This window comes from Dendrobates tinctorius, unplaced genomic scaffold, assembly GCF_039654945.1.
Source record: "Dendrobates tinctorius isolate UK_male_01 unplaced genomic scaffold, ASM3965494v1 ptg000369l, whole genome shotgun sequence".
Classification (NCBI taxonomy): domain Eukaryota; kingdom Metazoa; phylum Chordata; class Amphibia; order Anura; family Dendrobatidae; genus Dendrobates; species Dendrobates tinctorius.
This window is the reverse complement of record NW_027362035.1, coordinates 222,070-242,073: the sequence shown is the minus strand read 5'-3', so window position 1 is coordinate 242,073 and position 20,004 is coordinate 222,070.

Below are 20,004 nucleotides of genomic sequence, written 5' to 3'. Positions count from 1 at the left end.
AAATAAGTATTTGGTCAGAAACAAAATTTCATCTCAATACTTTGTGATATATCCTTTGTTGGCAATGACAGAGGTCAAACGTTTTCTGTAAGTCTTCACAAGGTTGCCACACACTGTTGTTGGTATGTTGGCCCATTCCTCCATGCAGATCTCCTCTAGAGCAGTGATGTTTTTGGCTTTTCGCTTGGCAACACGGACTTTCAACTCCCTCCAAAGGTTTTCTATAGGGTTGAGATCTGGAGACTGGCTAGGCCACTCCAGGACCTTGAAATGCTTCTTACGAAGCCACTCCTTCGTTGCCCTGGCGGTGTGCTTTGGATCATTGTCATGTTGAAAGACCCAGCCACGTTTCATCTTCAATGCCCTTGCTGATGGAAGGAGGTTTGCACTCAAAATCTCATGATACATGGCCCCATTCATTCTTTCATGTACCCGGATCAGTCGTCCTGGCCCCTTTGCAGAGAAACAGCCCCAAAGCATGATGTTTCCACCACCATGCTTTACAGTAGGTATGGTGTTTGATGGATGCAACTCAGTATTCTTTTTCCTCCAAACACGACAAGTTGTGTTTCTACCAAACAGTTCCAGTTTGGTTTCATCAGACCATAGGACATTCTCCCAAAACTCCTCTGGATCATCCAAATGCTCTCTAGCAAACTTCAGACGGGCCCGGACATGTACAGGCTTAAGCAGTGGGACACGTCTGGCACTGCAGGACCTGAGTCCATGGTGGCGTAGTGTGTTACTTATGGTAGGCCTTGTTACATTGGTCCCAGCTCTCTGCAGTTCATTCACTAGGTCCCCCCGCGTGGTTCTGGGATTTTTGCTCACCGTTCTTTTGACCATTCTGACCCCACGGGGTGGGATTTTGCGTGGAGCACCAGATCGAGGGAGATTATCAGTGGTCTTGTATGTCTTCCATTTTCTAATTATTGCTCCCACAGTTGATTTCTTCACTCCAAGCTGGTTGGCTATTGCAGATTCAGTCTTCCCAGCCTGGTGCAGGGCTACAATTTTGTTTCTGGTGTCCTTTGACAGCTCTTTGGTCTTCACCATAGTGGAGTTTGGAGTCAGACTGTTTGAGGGTGTGCACAGGTGTCTTTTTATACTGATAACAAGTTTAAACAGGTGCCATTACTACAGGTAATGAGTGGAGGAAAGAGGAGACTCTTAAAGAAGAAGTTACAGGTCTGTGAGAGCCAGAAATCTTGATTGCTTGTTTCTGACCAAATACTTATTTTCCACCATAATATGCAAATAAAATGAAAAAAAAACAGACAATGTGATTTTCTGGATTTTTTTTTCTCACTTTGTCTCCCATAGTTGAGGTCTACCTATGATGTAAATTACAGACGCCTCTCATCTTTTTAAGTGGTGGAACTTGCACTATTGCTGACTGACTAAATACTTTTTTTCCCCACTGTACGTGTATTGTGATAAATCTAGGGAAAGTATCAGGATGAGGAATTAGGAGACAAGCAGAGGTCTAGCAGCATAGATCAGGATAGGATTGGCTGTAGCACAGTGGAGGGCGCCGTAGTACAGCAGGTTAGGTATGATCAGCATAGAAGGAGTTAAGGTTATGGGGGAATGTCCCAGTTAGGAGGGTAGGAGTAGATATAATTCAAATTCAAAGAAGCTTTATTGGCAGGACTAAATACACATTAGTTTTGCCAAAGCAAGTGTACAGAAGGGAATATGGATAGGGACTGTAGGGATGTTGGGTAGGGGCTGTAGGAAAGGTGGATGGGGCAGATCCAGGATGGGGGCCATAGAAGTCCACGGCATAGGGAAGGTGGATGGGGCAGATCCAGGATGGGGCTATAGAAGTCCATGGCATAGGGAAGGTGGATGGGGACAGATCCAGGATGGGGGCTATAGAAATCCATGGCATAAGGAAGGTGGATGAGGGGATGGGGCAGATCCAGGGTGGGGGCTATAGAAGTCCATGGCATAAGGAAGGTAGATGGGGGGATGGGGGCAGATCCAGGGTGGGGGCTATAGAAGTCCATGGCATAGGGAAGGTGGATGGGGGGATGGGGGCAGATCCAGGGTGGGGGCTATAGAAGTCCATGGCATAGGGAAGGTGGATGGGGGGGATCGGGGCAGATCCAGGGTGGGGGCCATAGAAGTCCATGGCATAGGGAAGGTGGATGGGGGATGAGGGCAGATCCAGGATGGGGCTATAGAAGTCCATGGCATAGGGAAGGTGGATGGGGCAGATCCAGGGTGGGGCTATAGAAGTCCACCGTTCTTTTGACCATTCTGACCCCACGGGGTGGGATTTTGCGTGGAGCACCAGATCGAGGGAGATTATCAGTGGTCTTGTATGTCTTCCATTTTCTAATTATTGCTCCCACAGTTGATTTCTTCACTCCAAGCTGGTTGGCTATTGCAGATTCAGTCTTCCCAGCCTGGTGCAGGGCTACAATTTTGTTTCTGGTGTCCTTTGACAGCTCTTTGGTCTTCACCATAGTGGAGTTTGGAGTCAGACTGTTTGAGGGTGTGCACAGGTGTCTTTTTATACTGATAACAAGTTTAAACAGGTGCCATTACTACAGGTAATGAGTGGAGGAAAGAGGAGACTCTTAAAGAAGAAGTTACAGGTCTGTGAGAGCCAGAAATCTTGATTGCTTGTTTCTGACCAAATACTTATTTTCCACCATAATATGCAAATAAAATGAAAAAAAAACAGACAATGTGATTTTCTGGATTTTTTTTTCTCACTTTGTCTCCCATAGTTGAGGTCTACCTATGATGTAAATTACAGACGCCTCTCATCTTTTTAAGTGGTGGAACTTGCACTATTGCTGACTGACTAAATACTTTTTTTCCCCACTGTACATCTTTGCTGCACCACACCATCAGTCCCAGCGGATCTGCATGCAGCGTCGGCTTAACATCTCACTTGCCGAACACCACAGGTGGCGTCACAAACTATTCCATTTACTACATTCCACCATTCAATCTCCCCTATTAATTGGGCGCCCAGGGCCACGGACCGGGTCACCGCTGCTGTGACACATCCTGCTGACACTGGCCCGGTACCAAGTACCCCACAGCCCTGGGAGGACGACCCAACTTGGCGTCACGAACAGGATTACGGAGCCCGGTACCCCCCGGGTCCTGTGTGCCATAGACTGTGTTTGTGAAAAAGATGCCAATTGCCGCCACTGCTGCGCTGCTTGGCGCGCGCGGGAAGAAAAAGGGGCAGGCCTTCGTGGGCGGAGCCTGCCGCAGAGCGGGAAGAAGTGAAGTGCCGCACGGGAAGAGAGGACAGAGCGCGAGAAGAGGAGGAGCTGAGGCCTACAGCCCGGAGCTTCGGGCCTGCGAAGCAGCCGGCGGTAAGCTCCCTCAACCCATGGCCCTGGCTAATGTTAACTAGGGGGGGAAGAGAATGTCTGTGCCGAGCAACAATGCAGTGGTGGACGCCGTCGCCAACCCCTCAGCGCTGCAAGGTGCAGCACCCGCCGCAGCGGTCCCCATAATGCCGCTATCTATGTCCTACCTTCCGGGAGCGGCCTGGCTACTGCAATACTCGGGTGAGTCACATACCCTGAGTGAATTTAAAGAGAGACTGTGCAGTTTGTTTAAAGTATACCCTCTGTCTGAAAGCCAGAAAGTGAACATCCTTATTGGACAGCTAACGGGTGCAGCGAAGAGAGAGGTGAAAGCCTGACAGGACACTGATAAAGAGACTGTTAACAAGATTCTAGCCAAGCTGAGAAGCACCTTTGACACACGCACTGCAGCTGAAATTAAGATGCGATTCTTTGGATGCAAACAGAAAGTACAGGACAGCATAAGGGAATATGCTCTTAACCTGCAGGAGGCGCTGTGAGCAGTTAAGCAAGTTGATCCTGACAGTGTGAAGGAAGAAGATAAACTGTTAAAGGAGCAGTTCATTGAAGGACTTCTATCCAGTACACACAGAGGACAGATGCGTATCATAACCCTGCAGGACCCTGATCTGGACTTTGCTGATATTAAGGACAGGGCTATTCGGGTCCTGCAAGAATCAACTAACAGCCGTCCAGCGCCTCCTAGGCACCCAGCGATCACCTACCATCAGGAAGCAACTTCTTTTCCTTCCATCCCTGTGGAGGCTGATGCACAGACTCTGGATAAAGATCCAACTGAGGAGCTGCGTCTTCAGGTCCAGGAGTTGACCAAAGGGGTGGCTGCACTTACCAAAACTGTGCAGTCCCTGCAGGTGTCCTCCAAAGAAAAGATCCAGCTTGCTTCCAGTCCAGAGGATGTCCCGTGGCTCCGGAGGAGGAGAGCCCCGCCACTCCGAGGAAGGAACAACGATCGCTATGACCAGGACGGACTTCCCATCTGTCGTCGCTGCTACAAGGCAGGTCATCTTGCAAGATTTTGTCCTTTAAACGAGCAACCCCTGGGGCAGAGGGCCAACCCCCAGGAGTAGGCCACAAGACCCAAGGAACTGGCGAGCCAAGTATGTTGGAGGGAGACCGATCATTCCTGTGGTGATTGACGGCATCCCCATGAATGCTTTGCTGGACCCTGGCTCGCAGGTGACCACTATGCCGTATATCCTTTACAAGCGGTATTGGGCTGACTCTGAACTCACCCGTGGCCCAACTGATGAACTGACAGTAGTTGCCAGTAATGGTCAGACTTTACCACAAGTGGGATGTAAAGAAATTACTGTTGAAGTGGGGAGGGTGGAGTTAAAATCTCAAGGTCTGATAGTTGTGGATATTGATCGATGGGAATGTAATCCCATGATTAGGGATGGGCAAGTCTACTCGCTAGGACTCGTTACTCGGCGAGTCTCCCAGTGATTACTCGCACAGTAACGAGTCCAATGCAAGTCAATGGCAATCCTAGTTTTGTCAGAGTTTTTTTTTCTCACTCGCTAGACTCGCTATATCACATCGCTGTCAACAGCGAGTCTGAGCGAGTCTACGATTCCGAGTCCTGTATACTGGATTCGGGACTCGCTTATACAGAATCTGTTATGTTCCTACAAGTTTCCAAGACAGCCTATGTCAACACACAGCGATTGTGAGCGAGTCTGAGCGAGTCTACGATTCCGAGTCCTGTATACTGGATTCTGGACTCGCAAATATAGAATCTGTTATGTTCCTACAAAGCTTCCGAGACAGCCTAGCTGTTAGGTCAGAAAACTTTTTTAGATGGACAAGCATGTTAGCCAATCATATTCAGTAATGTTGGTTGTGGCAGGACTATGATTGGCTTCTGTCCATCGTGATGCCTATGTCATGTATGAGAGGCGAGGCTGTATATAAGCCTTTTCCACCGCCATTTCCTCTACATTCCTGAGAGATCTGAGATAGAGCAGGGTGAGGTAGATGCTTGAGCAGATCATAGGGATTGTCAGTTAGTGTAGGGAAACTTCAAGATTCCTTATATTAAACCCAAACAGCTCTTCTGAGAGCTACCAGGAGGACAGAGGAGTACTGTGTAGACTGTAGGCAGGCAGGCAGGGAGGATCAAGCCTTACAGTGCAGTGCACAGTGCAGGGACTAGTGTGCAGCTTCAGTGTCAGCACACACACTTACCCCGCCAGCAAGTGATGCCTACAGCACCACCTAACTCCATCTCGGTGACTGTGCATTTGTCAACAATGTCACAAAACCCACAATTTCCTAAAAAAGAGGTTGCAAAGGGACGAGGTCGTGGCCGTAGCAGTGCAGGGAACATCACTTGAGCGATCTCCCTCCAGGCTGTAGTCCGCTGGATGTTATGCCCATAGGCAGGGTCAGTGGGGAGCCAAAGCAGGGGCCGAGCCTCCACCAGATCAATCAACTGCAGCGTGTTGACAGTGACACGGGCCATGATTGCTCTGTATTGCTCTGTGTGTGTGTGCGTACGTCAACTCGACTCGGATTATTTCCTGTTTGCTCAAAGCATGGTGTGTGCTAGAGAAAATCGCTTCCCTCGCCTCATCGGCGCTAAATAAGACAAACAAATGCGAGTTTGGACTCGGACACAGCAGCAACAAACTGTTGCGAGTGGGGTTTACAAATCGCCAATGCAAGCGCTTTCCGAGACACATCTGCGATTTGTAAATCGCACATTACTCGCTAAGACTCGCTTCCCCATTCATTAACATTGGACTCGCTAGACTCGCAACGAGTAGCGAGTCCCGGGCTCGGACTCGCTAGAGTCAAGCGATTCCGAGTAATTTAGGACTCGCCCATCACTACCCATGATGACTCTTGGTACAAATGTAATTGAAAACTGTCTGTCCGAGGTTATTGTCTTGTTGCAACAGGTGGCTGAGACTGCTGGTTCCAGTGAACAACGAGTCCTGCAGAAGGAGATCCGAGCCCTGATGCAAAGGCAGCAGGTAGAACTCTCTGGCGGAGAGATTGGCAGCGTCAGTGTGAGTGATCCCTTCCCCATTGCAATACCTCCCAGATGTGAAATGTTGATTTGGTGTCGGGCAGCTATAGGTCTTAGAGGGAGAGATTACCAGGCTTTGGTAGAACCAGTATACTCCGAGAGCAGGCCCAATGTCCTGACATCCAGAGGGGTGGTTGATGTACGTAAGGGGAGAGTACCTGTACGCCTTTTGAATTATGGGGAGGAGGAGGCCACAATACCTCGGTACGCCACAGTTGCTAAGCTACTCACTGTTAATAACAACTCTTTGCAGGCAGCAGAACCCTTGATCTCATCCGATCAGGTGGAGGACAATGGCTCTGTGAAGCAGATGGAAGAGTGGTGTCAGCAACTGCAGGTGGGGACTGACTCTACACCTTCATACCAGAAAAATAGGGTTTACAGGGTGACACAAGAATATGAGCGGGTATTCAGTTAACACCCACTAGATTTTGGGCAGGCAAAAGGGGTCCAACATCATATCCCCACTGGAGATCATCCACCCATAAAGGAGAGATACAGAGCTATACCCCCAACACAGTACCAATGTGCAGCTCCAATAGTTTTTGTAAAGAAAAAGGATGGTACCATGAGAATGTCTGTTGATTACAGGAAAATTAACAGCATTACACATAAAGATGCCTACCCATTACCCAGAATTGAGGAGTCATTAGCTGCACTTAAAACTGCTAAATACTTTTCCACCTTAGATCTCACTAGTGGGTATTGGCAGATTCCCGTGGCAGAGGCAGACAAGGAGAAAACAGCATTTACCACTCCAATGGGTCTCTGTGAGTTCAACTATATGCCATTCGGGCTCTGCACTGCCCCAGGAACATTTCAGCGGCTGATGGAGTGCTGCCTGGGACACATGAACTTTGAGACAGTCCTGTTGTACCTTGATGATGTCATTGTTTTCTCCAAGACTTATGAAGACCATCTGGAGCACCTGGCTGAAGTGTTTGAAGCCTTGTCCAACTTTGGCCTAAAGGTGAAGCCTTCCAAATGCCACCTCCTGAAGCCCAAGGTACAGTACCTCGGTCATGTAGTGAGTGCAGAAGGTGTGGCACCAGATCCGGACAAAGTCACTGTCATCCGGGACTGGCCAAAGCCCAGCAACCTCCATGAAGTACGCCAATTCCTCGGGTTGGTAGGCTACTACCGAAGGTTCATCAAAGGCTTCACTGAAATAGCCACCCCTATGCAAAATCTTCTGGTGGGGCAGTCCAAGAAAGCCAAACAGAAGAATTCCACATTTGAATGGACTGAGGAGTTGGAGAGATCCTTCACCAGACTGAAGATGGCTCTCATAGGAGATGAGGTTCTGGCCTACCCAGATTATGACAAACCCTTTGTGTTGTATACTGATGCCAGCAACGTGGGACTGGGGACAGTACTGTCACAGGTACAGAATGGCAGAGAAAGAGTGATCTCCTACGCCAGCAGGAAGCTGCGTCCCACTGAAAGGAACCCTGACAACTACAGTTCCTTCAAGCTGGAGTTCCTCGCCATAGTCTGGGCTGTGACTGAAAGATTCAAGCATTACCTAGCTTCAGCCAAGTTTACCATCTTCACGGACAACAACCTGTTGACTCACTTGGACACTGCAAAACTAGGTGCACTGGAGCAGCGATGGATGGCTCGGCTGTCTAACTATGAGTTTACCATCAAGTACCTAGCAGGGCACAAGAATGCCAATGCTGATGCGCTGTCCAGAATGCCTAATCTGCCAGATGCAGGAGAAGACCCTGAGGCTCTTGAAGAAATAGAGTTACTTCCCTTCCACCGGCCACTTGCGGCTCAACGTGCTCAAGGAGTGAGAAACAGACGGTCTGACTTGAAAGAGGTCACCCTAAATCCATTGCCCCATCATGACTGAGCAGAAACTCAGGATAATGACCCCGCAGTCCACCTCGTGAAGGTGCTACTGTCACAAGCTGACTCACGCCCAGAGTCGAATGCTCCTGAAGAAACCCAGCAGTTGTGGAAGGAGAGAGGCCGGCTGTTCATTTATGAAGGAAAGCTGTGTCGGAGGAGTATCAATGCCCGCACTCATGAGCTGGTTTGGCAGTTGATAGTCCCAAAGAGAGAGGCATCAATGGTCCTGGAAGCATACCACAATGGAGCTGGACACTTCAGATGGAAGAATTTGGAAGCATTGATCCGGGAGAGGTTCTACTGGGCTGGTATGAGGAAAGCCATTGAGAGGTGCTGCCGGGAGTGTGGACAATGTAACCTGAGCAGAAAGGATCGAAACAGCCAGAGAGCTCCTCTACAGCCAATTATCACCAGTCACTTGAGTTGGTAGCCCTGGACCATGTGAAGCTGGTTCCAAGCCGGTCAGGCTACATCTATGCTCTTACCATTATGGACCACTACTCAAGATTTCTGGTAGTTGTGCCTGTCAAAGATCAAACAGCCAGGACAGCAGCCAGAGCATTCCAACAGCACTTCTGTAGACCACATGGATATCCTGAGCAAGTACTTACAGATCAAGGTCCCGCCTTTGAGGCAGACGTGTTCCAGGAATTCTGTAACTTGTATGGTTGTAAGAAGATCCGGACAACACCGTACCACCCACAGACCAATGGCATGTGTGAAAAGATGAACCAGGTAGTGATTGACCTACTGAAGACCTTGCCTTTGGAGGAGAGGAATCTGTGGCCAGAAAAGTTGCTAGATCTGGTAGACCTCTACAACCACATCCCTGTGAATTCCACAAATTGCACTCCAGCTTACCTAATGAGAGCAAGGCCTGGTAAACTGCCTATTGATTTGGACATGGGAGTCCTGACACCTGAAGTGACGTCACCAGATGCTGACTGGGATACAGAGAGGCAGCAACAATACAGAAGAGTACAAGAATGTGTGGAAAAGAGTTTAGCGCAGGCAAGACAAAAGCAGGAGAGGAACTACAATCAGCATGCACCTGCAGTTCCCTTGTCACCAGGAGAGCAAGTCCTCAAGAGGAAAAGAAGATTGCATAAGCTGGATGATCAATGGGAAGCTGAACCCTACACCATTCTACCCTCAAATTTTGACAATACCAAGGTGTGCCTTATTAGTAAAGATGGATTAGAAACCTCAGCAGCCGTATCCAGGGATCATTTGAAATTATGCCCTGATCAGTTAAAAGAAAGAATGGAAGAACAAGATAACATCCAACCCATAGAAGAAGAAAAGGTCAGCACCATACTTGACAATTCCCTGCAAATTAGACTAAAGTAAATGATGCAATAGTGGTGCCAGTGTTGACCTTTCCCCAATTGGTAGCACAGGAAGAAGTGACTCAAGAAAACCCTGAAGATCAGGAAAATCAGGCAGCAGAAGCCCCACCAACAGTGGAGCCAGAGAACCCTCGCCCTGCCAGTGGTGAACCTGTTGTGCCCATGGTGAGTCTAGGAGTTCACAGACAATCTAGTATCCCTGTGCCATGCAGAACCACCAGTAGTGTATCCAGTACATTACACACTACACCAGCATTATGCAGGTCTACCCGTACCACGCAAGGTATACCACCCATCAGATATCATATATAGCTAAGTTACTGTAAATGTTGAAATTGTATGTAAATATGTAACTGTTCTCAAGTTTTGTGCCTACAGGTAATCTGTAAGAGTTGCCTTTGGAATTTGCTAGTTTTGTTTTATGGACATTGTACCACAGGACTTCTGTGGTCACCAACCTGTATATAGTTCCCATTTGCCCAGGAATGGACCATGGACATTGATGCTTGGACTTGTCATCATAGGACTTTTTTTGGAGCTCTTGGTTTTTGTAAATTTTTCCCTTTTACAAATCTTGTACAATTATAATTGTTCACATTGTCTAATTGTTTATATGTTTTTCATGTTTTGTTCAGCCCAGGAGTGCTGACTTGCACTAGGGGGAATGTGGCGCCCCCAGGAGTATGGCCGCCACAGTGACTTTGCCTTCCTCCAGGGAGGGTGATGTCATGCTTGGAAGCAGTGAAGGGTCTCTGTCGCAGTTAACCTATACATGCAACACAGTTCCACTCCAGGCCAGCAGGGGGGACTCTGAACCGGAATTGAAGGGAGGAGTGCTCTCTGATGGCCAAGAGGAAGGAGTGGTCAGTTAGTGTGAGGAGGTCCACGTGTGCAGACGTGTGGAGAGAAGCTGGAGGTTGAGGTGAGGAAAGAGAGCTCCCTCACAGCGAGAGCGCATGAACTGGAGCCTGGTCTCCACGGTTGTACGGATACTAATGGTCCTGCAACAGACACCATAGGAGTAGGAGGCTGTAAATGCCCTACCCCCACCTAAGACTTGGAGGCACAACAGCACTGAGTGTGCCAAGAGAGGAATAGCAGCTACAGCTGTCTGCCATACGAGGAGTGCTAGTAGAAGGGAATTAGGAGGAACTTCAGTGTAACTCTGTACTAGGAGTACTTCACTCAAATAGGCGCTAGAAGGAGACTGCACAGCCCATCTGCTAAGAGAGAATCCCTGAGCTGCTTCCAGGCTAGCCTGCTCCAGTACCATCTGTAATTGGGACCTTGGACTGCATTTATCAAGTAAAGGTACAGAAATTGCACCCTGCTGTGTCTTTGTCTGCTTCCTACCCTTCTGGCACTGCTACATCCCCGTGCCAACCACATCTACACTGCCTTGGGACTACAGCTTCACCTGTGGGAAGCCTTTACATCTTTGCTGCACCATACTATCCTTCCCAGTGGATCTGCATGCAGTGTCGGCTTAACATCTCACTTGCCGAACACCACAGGTGGCGTCACAAACTATTCCATTAACTACATTCCACCATTCAACTTCCCCTATTAATTGGGCGCCCAGGGCCACGGACCGGTTCACCGCTGCTGTGACACATCCTGCTGACACCGGCCCGGTACCGAGTACCCCACAGCCCTGGGAGGGCGACCCAGAAGCGTGGGACACCTGTTCAGAAATTGCCCTATCTGAGAAAAGCGATGGCAAAGATCCGATCACCCCTCCGAAGGTCCTGCTAATTGGAGGGAATGTCGCCCCCTGAGGGAATGGTACGGTGGGACGTCGGACATCGAGAAGTGAAAGAGAGAGTGTCGACTGTCCACGGTCAAATGTCTGCGCTGTCCCGACGCGTGGAGGCAAGTCTGGCAGAACTCCAACCTGGGTCTAGAGGTCCCGACGGTGAGATTCGACCTGAAGAGGAGGAAGGGACGACTGCCCGAGTGGTCCATCGGAGTAAATCACCACCATGATCGCCACAAGCTACTGGCAAAAGAGAAAAGGTGACAAATGTTCCCGAGATGCACGCTCCTATGGTTCTCGTCAATGAGAAAGAAGAGCTGCTAGTATCATCCCTTGAGGCAGAAATTTTGCCAGCTGTCAGCTCACAAGACCCTGACCAGATGGAAGAGATGAAGAAGCTGTGTGAGACAGGGAGTGTGACTGAGAAGCCAAGGAAAGTGACGCCCGCAGAGCCCGGGGTGGATAACGAAGGGTCTGGCCTGCATGGTCTTAATCCATCTGATTCTAGTTTTGACGAGAACGCTCCTGTCAAAGAGGGAGGGAGCAATGGAGAAGAATTACCTGTACTAAGCCCCCAGACTGAGGAACCTGAGCAAGCAGTCCCTAAAGTTTCCGATAACAACAAAGAAAAGGACGAACCATCTACTCCGTCTGATAGCGGCAAAGCTAAAAAGAAGAAGACAAAGCCAAGTTTGTCTGAATTATTTTCTTCTGCAGCTGTTGAAGATAAAGATGAGGATTGGAGTATTTTTAACCAGCCTTGCTGGAAGAACATGGTGCCAGAGAGGCAGGAGGAATTACGAAAATGGTGGGTGGCTGTAGGCCCTCAAGTGAGCATCCTGAAGTACGACGAACCCTCGCCTGTGGAATGGTGAGCTTTAAGAGAGGGAGAATGTAAGGAGGTGGACCGGACCGGGGGTACCTGCATGCCTGGTCCAGAACTAAAAGGGCTGCATCCTTTGTTTCCGGGGGGAAGCCTGAGGGAAGCGGACCTTCCCCTGCTGCAGGAGGGAAGGAAGAGAGAGACGGGGCTTCCTGCTGACAGGAGGGGGCGGTGGGAGCCTGAGGAGAGCATGCTGACACAAGGGGAGTGGAAGGAAAAGCACGTTGCAGGAGAGTTTGGAGCCAAGTAAGTGCAGCGCGCAGAGCAGAGAAGAGGGCGCTCTGCTTCCCCGACCCAAATGTGCTGGTCCTGTGACAGGTCGTGCTGCTGCTGTCCAGGATAGATGTGGCTCTGGAGGGATTAGGTGTGCCAGTAGTGGAGAGTGGAGCGTGCGGAGCCATCTCAGCAGAGCGGAGCGTGCGGGGCTATCTCAGCAGAGCGGAGTGTGCGGAGCCGTGTCAGCAGAGCGGAGTGAGCGAAGTAAAGCCAGGTGCTGTACACTAACAAACAGTGAGTGACGCACCAGCTCTGCTCAAGAGTGACTGCATACTCGAAAGAGCCCTCCGGCTGAGGATTGAGAGAGGCAGACAGTACACGGTGTGATGGTGTGTGCGACAGAGCAGGAGAGACACCAGGCCAAATATCAATCCAACGGGATTTATTGAGACAGGGAGCAAAGAACATAAAACGTCAATATCGTCTCTTAGAGTCCACAATGTGTCCACACCAAGACGGAAACAGTTCCGGGGGCACCAGGGGAAAGACAAAATAATCCTGGGACGAGTTAAATGGATCCAACAGATGAGGGACACAACACCATTCCACGTGGCAGCTTTCAACTCTCCACACACAGGCACTAGGATCTCGCCTCAGCATAAGATCCTAGCCCCTGGCCCGTCAACACCCAACTGCCAGGACCAAACATGTGTCTATTATTCTGTGTCCTGGGATCCACCCCTCCATGGGGAAGGGCTCCCAGCTACTTTTGACTATGTGGCTAAAGCCCCCATCACTCATAGCGATCTCGTGTGTGACAGTGATCAGTGACCAGCCCCCCTGCCGGTATCGCTGATCGCTGTGGAAACCTCTGGACATTTTTGGGGTCGCTGGTCTCCCGCTGGCCAGCACGCATCCCTGTGTGTGACAGGTGGGTGACCAGCGAGCAGGAGCTGGTAACTAGGGCAAACGCAGGGTTTCTAAGGGGTGCGCAGTGCCTAAAAACCCGATGTGTACCTTAGTTACCAGGGCGCTGATGCAGGGAGCTGGTAACCAAGGTACACATCGGGTTTCTAAGTGACGCACGCCCCTTAGAAACCCGATGTGTACCTTAGTTACCAGCTCCCTGCATCAGCACGCTGGTAACTAAGGTACACAGCTATGCCGCGCGCTCAGCGACGCTGGTGCTGATCGCTGGTGAGATGCCTGTTTGACAGCTCACCAGTGATCATGTAGCGACTTACCAGCGATCCTGACACGTTCATATCGTTGTCAGGATCGCCGGTGAGTCACTGTGTGTGACGGGGCCCTAACTTAAGAAGTTTCCAGAAGATACACGCTTGTATTGGATAAGTCCTATGCTTAGGAGAACAAAGACTAACTCCCCCTCTGGTTTTTGCCTCAGATCTGACTACATTGGTGTCCAGGGACACAGGCCGGGGGAGCGACACGCTGTTACAACCCCTTCCCCCCTAAAGTTATGTACGGACTAGTGACCTCTACAGGTCGCTTGTCAAGTACATGTAGTAATGGCTGCCCTGACTCATGGCGCCTGTCTGGACAATCCATCAGCATTTGTGCTGACTGCCTGATCTTTATTGTATGGGAAAGTTGTAGGGTTGAAGGCAGAGCCCCATTTTACATCCTCTTTGACTTAAACTCTGCTTCCTGCACCCACAACTCAACATTGTAGCTCTCCCACATCATTTCCTAAGACTATATCTGCAGGAAGGCCCCTCATCACCCCAACCACGCTTTGCTTGACCCCAAAGCCAAAGTCCAGTTCTACACTTGCTTTTGGGATATTTCTCCATTGGCCTCCAGCTAATTCAATGGTAATCCCAGGTCCATGCTGTATTGCCTCTGGCCACTCTCGGATCAGCTATGCTGAGAAATGCCCCAGAGTCACAAAAACCAAGAATTCTTTGACCATCCAGCATGACCTCCTGTAAGTGCTTTCTTTGACGATTAAAGGAACTCGTGGCTGTGGCCCGCACCCCGTAAACCCCTAATGATGGAACATGGGTTTATGAACTATTAGGCAAATCAATTTGTAGGGGTGGCACCTCTTCCTCCATTGTATTTGGCTGATTTGTTGTAGGGTCATTCCTCAGTTGACCCTGAGAACAGGTGTCTTGCAGAAGCCCAGTCTGCCCACATCGGTAACATCTGCACTGTATGGCACTACTTCCAACTTGCACTCTGGGGACAGAGGTAACCAAACATGTGTCTATTGTTCTGTGTCCTGGGATCCACCCCTCCATGGGGAAGGGCTCCCACCTACTTTTGACTATGTGGCTAACTTAAGATGTTTCCAGAAGCTACAAGCTTGTATTGGATAAGTCCTATGCAGAGGAGAGCAAAGACTGACTCCCCTACTGGTTGTTGACTCAGGCCTGATTACATTGCAGTCCAGGGACACAGGCCAGGGGAGGGACACACTGTTTCAGTGAGCGCCCTTTGTATGAACGTGGACCCTCCAGCCTCTGTGACCGGAGGAGACTCCCCTGACAAGTCTTAGACGCTAGTGCCTGCAGGCCCAGCGTGCGCAGTGACAGACCTGAGTCCTTGAGAGTAGTAGCTGGACTGACTGAGGAACGCGGCATCGTTCCTGCGGTGACAAGTTCTGAGAGTGGACTTGTGATTAAGAGTGGTGAGAGCAGGACCCCCCTTTGTTTTCCCCCGGAGGCCGTTTCTTCATCGTGGACAGAGACTTGAGAGACTGCATGTGCCGCTGTTGTTGGTGCCATCGTTGGATTCCCGCCTGTCAGAGACTGCGCCGTGACGACCCGCGCCGTTGATGCCGATGTCACTGTGGGAACCCTGACCTTCCTCATAGCAGAAGTCTACAGTCCGGTAAGTTTAACCTCTTTATTACTGAAAAAAGAAAAGAGAAGCCAGCGTTGCCAAGGTCAGAACGCATAACATAAAGTGCATTTGCACATAACATCTAACTGTATTCAAAATGAGATATTTAGCAAAAAAATTTTGATCAATTCAATTGAGCCACCCCGCCGCGCCAAGGCAATCTCATGTGGGGGGTCCTACTCTACGTTTTTAATAAACACTGTGCCATTACGGCCTCCTAGATACATTAAAAGCAAGACCACTTTAAATGCTCAGGTACGGATTGCATTTAAAGTGGTCTTGCTTTTAATGTATCTAGGAGGCCGTAATGGCACAGTGTTTATTAAACAAATGCACTTTATGTTATGCGTTCTGACCTTGGCAACGCTGGCTTCTCGTTTCTTTTTTTGTACATTGGTATGTGGCTGACCACCACTGTTGCCGAGCGCGCTGGGTTGTGTTCTCCATTTTTTCTGTGTTCACTGTGATGGATCTAGGCTGCTGTGCACACATACACAGCAGCCCCACCCTGCCCCAAGCTTTATTTAATTGTGCACCTGTATCTGAACCTGCATTGCCCTTCATCTATGCTTGCTGGTCAGGCAATGTGTGGAGGCTAAACCTGACACGTCTGCATTCAGACCTGGTTGGCCTTCATCCGCACTTGCCTTTTCTGGCATCATGGGAGCGATCCAGAAATGCTCAGGTACGGATTGCATTTAAAGTGGTCTTGCTTTTAATGTATCTAGGAGGCCGTAATGGCACAGTGTTTATTAAAAACGTAGAGTAGGACCCCCCACATGAGATTGCCTTGGCGCGGCGGGGTGGCTCAATTGAATTGATCAATTTTTTTGCTAAATATCTCATTTTGAATACAGTTAGATGTTATGTGCAAATGCACTTTATGTTATGCGTTCTGACCTTGGCAACGCTGGCTTCTCTTTTCTTTTTTTCTTTATTACTGAACTCTCATTCGTCCCTCAAATACTCTGCCATTCTCCGAGTTCTACCCCATTACTTACCGTCACCCTAGAATCCCTCACTCCCTGCGTGGAGTACATCCCCCTGTAAATAAACCTGTTTAACCCTTGTTCTGTCTCCCAGTGCGTGACTGCATCCCGTGTTCCTGCAGGTTATTACATTTGCTTTTGTGTACTTTGCCCTTTCCCAGGTTTTCTAAGCACGGTTGCGCATTCTCCTGCTAGAATACGGGACTGAGAATCTAACGGGGTCAACCACCCTATGTAATAAACGCGAACTGTGTGTGGCTGCTTTATGGACTGTGCTCTGTTACCCATGGACTGCTTTTATTCTTACTTTGAACTTTCCCCACCAGGGCTTACGAGAAGTACACTTGTTTTTTTTAAAGGGCCGTACTCTATAAAAAGGATGGAGGGGAAAACTGAACAGGATGACCCGCGAAACGAGCCAGGTCAGGACCACATGGACTGTGAACGCCCCTGGACTGTCAGAGCTGTGTCGAGTTGGCCACTGGGCCATTGTGTTTTCTAAATTGGACTTCCTGTGTTAGGATACCCGGAGTTGGATTAGTTGGCCATCACGCCTATTGTGTCTTAAAGCAAATACGCTGTGTCCGGGTCCCAGGAGCAAAGGGCCCGGGGTCAGTTGGACCCATGTTTTTGGAAAACAACTTGGACACTCTGTATCAGGGTCCCTAGGAAAAGGGACCAGGGTCATGTGGACCTGTGTTACAAAGAACTTGACCTCTGTGTTTCTGGGGTCTCAACCGAATGAGACCAGGGTCAGGTGGACCCGTATCACTAAGTGGACAACCCGAGGATCATGCCAGGTTAAAAGGAAGTGTGCCAATGCATATTCAGGCTTGTGTTTAATGTGGGCCAAAGAGCCAAGTTATAGAAAATGGACTCTAACGTAGAACGTAACCATTTTATGTTTCAAAATGTTTTAAAGTGATGTTTGTATATATGTGATACATCCTACCGGTACCGTATGGTCGGGATGACTGTGTTTTAGGCGGGAGGTATGTAAGGGTGTGTCAGGATCAATTCATACCCTGTATCTCTTCTTGATAAAACAGGTACACATCAGTTATAATTGTTTTATATGTGGTGACTTATGTTCAGTATACATATGTGTAGTCTGACAAGTCTAGGGAAAGTATTAGGAAGAGGAATTAGGAGATAAGCATAGGTCTAGCAGAGGGCTCACAGATTAGGATAGGATTGGGTTTAGTACAGTGGAGGGCGCTGTAGTACAGGAGGTTAGATATGATCTGCATAGAAGTAATAAAGGTTATGAAAGAAAAATAATAATAATCTCTTTATTTATATAGCGCCAACATATTCTGTAGTGCTTTACAGTTTTGACACACATTATCATCGCTGTCCCCGATAGGGCTCACAATCTAATTTCCCTATCAGTATGTCTTTGGAATGTCCCAGTTGGAATGGGAATGTCCCGGTTGGGAGGGTAGGAGTAGATATAGTTGGGTGTATGTGGAGACACAGCATTGCATCTTAATTATTATTATTATTTATTTATATAGCACCATTGGTCCCATGGTGCTGTACGTGAGAAGGGGTTACATACAAATTACAGATATCACTTACAGTAAACAAACTATCAATGACAGACTTATACAGAGTGGAGAGAGGACCCTGCCCTTTCGGGCTTACATGCTACAGGATGGTGGGGAAGGAGACAGTAGGTTGGGGGGTTGCAGCAGTTCTGGTGTTGGTTGAGGTGATATCACCGGTAGTGGTGAGAGAGAAGGAGGTAGCGGGGTCATTGCAGGCTGTAGGCTTTCTTGAAGAGGTGGGTTTTCAGGTTCCGTCTGAAGGATCCAAATGTGGTTGATAGTCGGACTTGTTGGGGCAAAGAATTCCAGAGGATGGGGGCTATTCGGGAGAAGTCTTGGAGGCGGTTGGATGAGGAGCGAATAAGTGTGGAGGAGAGAAGGAGGTCTTGGGAGGACCGGAGATTACGTGAGGGAAGGTATCGGGAGATTAGTTCAGAGACATATGGGGGAGACAGGTTATAGATGGCCTTGTAGGTCAAAATTAGTAATTTGAACTGGATACGCTGAGGGAATGGGAGCCAGTGAAGAGATTTGGAGAGGGGAGAAGCGGAGGAGTAGCGAGGAGAGAGATGAATTAGTCGGGCGGCAGAGTTAAGGATGGACTGGAGAGGTGCGAGGGTGTTAGCAGGGAGACCACAGAAAAGGATGTTGCAGTAGTCGAGGCGGGAGATGATGAGGGCATGCACAAGCATTTTAGTAGATTGAGGGTTGAGGAAAGGACGGATTCTGGAAATAATTTTGAGCTGGCGGCGACAGGAGGTTGAAAGAGCTTGGATGTGCGGTTTGAAGGACAGGGCAGAGTCAAAGGTTACTCCGAGGCAGCGGACTTCTGGTACTGGGGAAAGTGTGATGTCATTAATTGTTATAGATAGGTCGGGTAAAGAAGATCTGTGAGATGGGGAAAGATGATGAGTTCAGATTTGTCTACATTGAGTTTGAGGAAGCGAGAGGAGAAGAAGGAGGATATGGCTGATAGACACTCTGGGATTCTGGACAGCAGAGAGGTGACATCTGGGCCAGAGAGGTAGATCTGAGTGTCATCAGCATAAAGGTGGTAGTGGAATCCGTGGGACTTTATGAGTTGCCCCAGACCAAGTGTATAGATTGAGAAGAGTAGGGGTCCTAAAACAGAGCCTTGGGGGACTCGAACAGAGAGAGGGTGGGATGATGAGGTGGTGTGGGAGTGGGAGACGCTGAATGTGCGGTTGGAAAGGTATGAGGAGATCCAGGATAGGGCAAGGCCTTTGATGCCGAAGGAGGAGAGGATCTGTAGTAGGAGGCAGTGGTCAACTGTGTCAAATGCAGCGGACAGGTCTAGAAGCAGGAGTATAGAGTAATGTCCATTTGATTTGGCTGTAAGTAGGTCGTTAGTAATTTTGGTCAGGGCTGTCTCAGTGGAGTGATGGGGGCGGAAACCAGATTGTAGATTGTCAAAGAGCAAGTTAGATGATAGGTGGGAGGAAAGTTCAGCGTGGACATGCTGTTCCAGGAGTTTGGAAGCGAATGGAAGCAATGATATTGGGCGATAGATGGACATAGCCGTTGGGTCGAGGGTTGGCTTTTTAAGGATAGGTGTGATTGTGGCATGCTTGAAAGCAGAAGGGAAGGTACTGGACATTAGTGATAGGTTGAAGAGGTGGGTTAGGGATGGGATTAGAGAGGTGGTGAGGTTGGGGAGGAGGAGGGATGGGATGGGATCAAGTGCACAGGTTGAGAGGTGCAATTTGGAGAAGAGGCGATTAAGCTCCCCTTCAGTGATGTTGGAGAGTGAGGTTATGGGGTTTGGGCATTGGTCTGGTATACAAAGGGGTTGTGGTGGTTGAGTGATAAAGACTTGCCTTGTTTGGTCCATCTTGTTTTTGAAGTGTGTGGCAAAGTCCTCGGCAGAGATGAGGGAGGTTGGAGGAGGCAGTGGTGGGCGGAGGAGGGAGTTAAAAGTTTTGAATAACTGTTTGGGGTTGTAAGATAGGGAAGATACGAGGGTTGTGAAGTAGGCCTGTTTAGCAGAGGTGAGGGCAGATTTGAAATCGAGTGTTGCCTGTTTGAATGTGGTGAAGTCATCTTGCGAATTTGTTTTCTTCCAGCGCCGCTCTGCAATCCTGGACACTTGCCGGAGCTTTTTAGTGGTGTTATTGTGCCA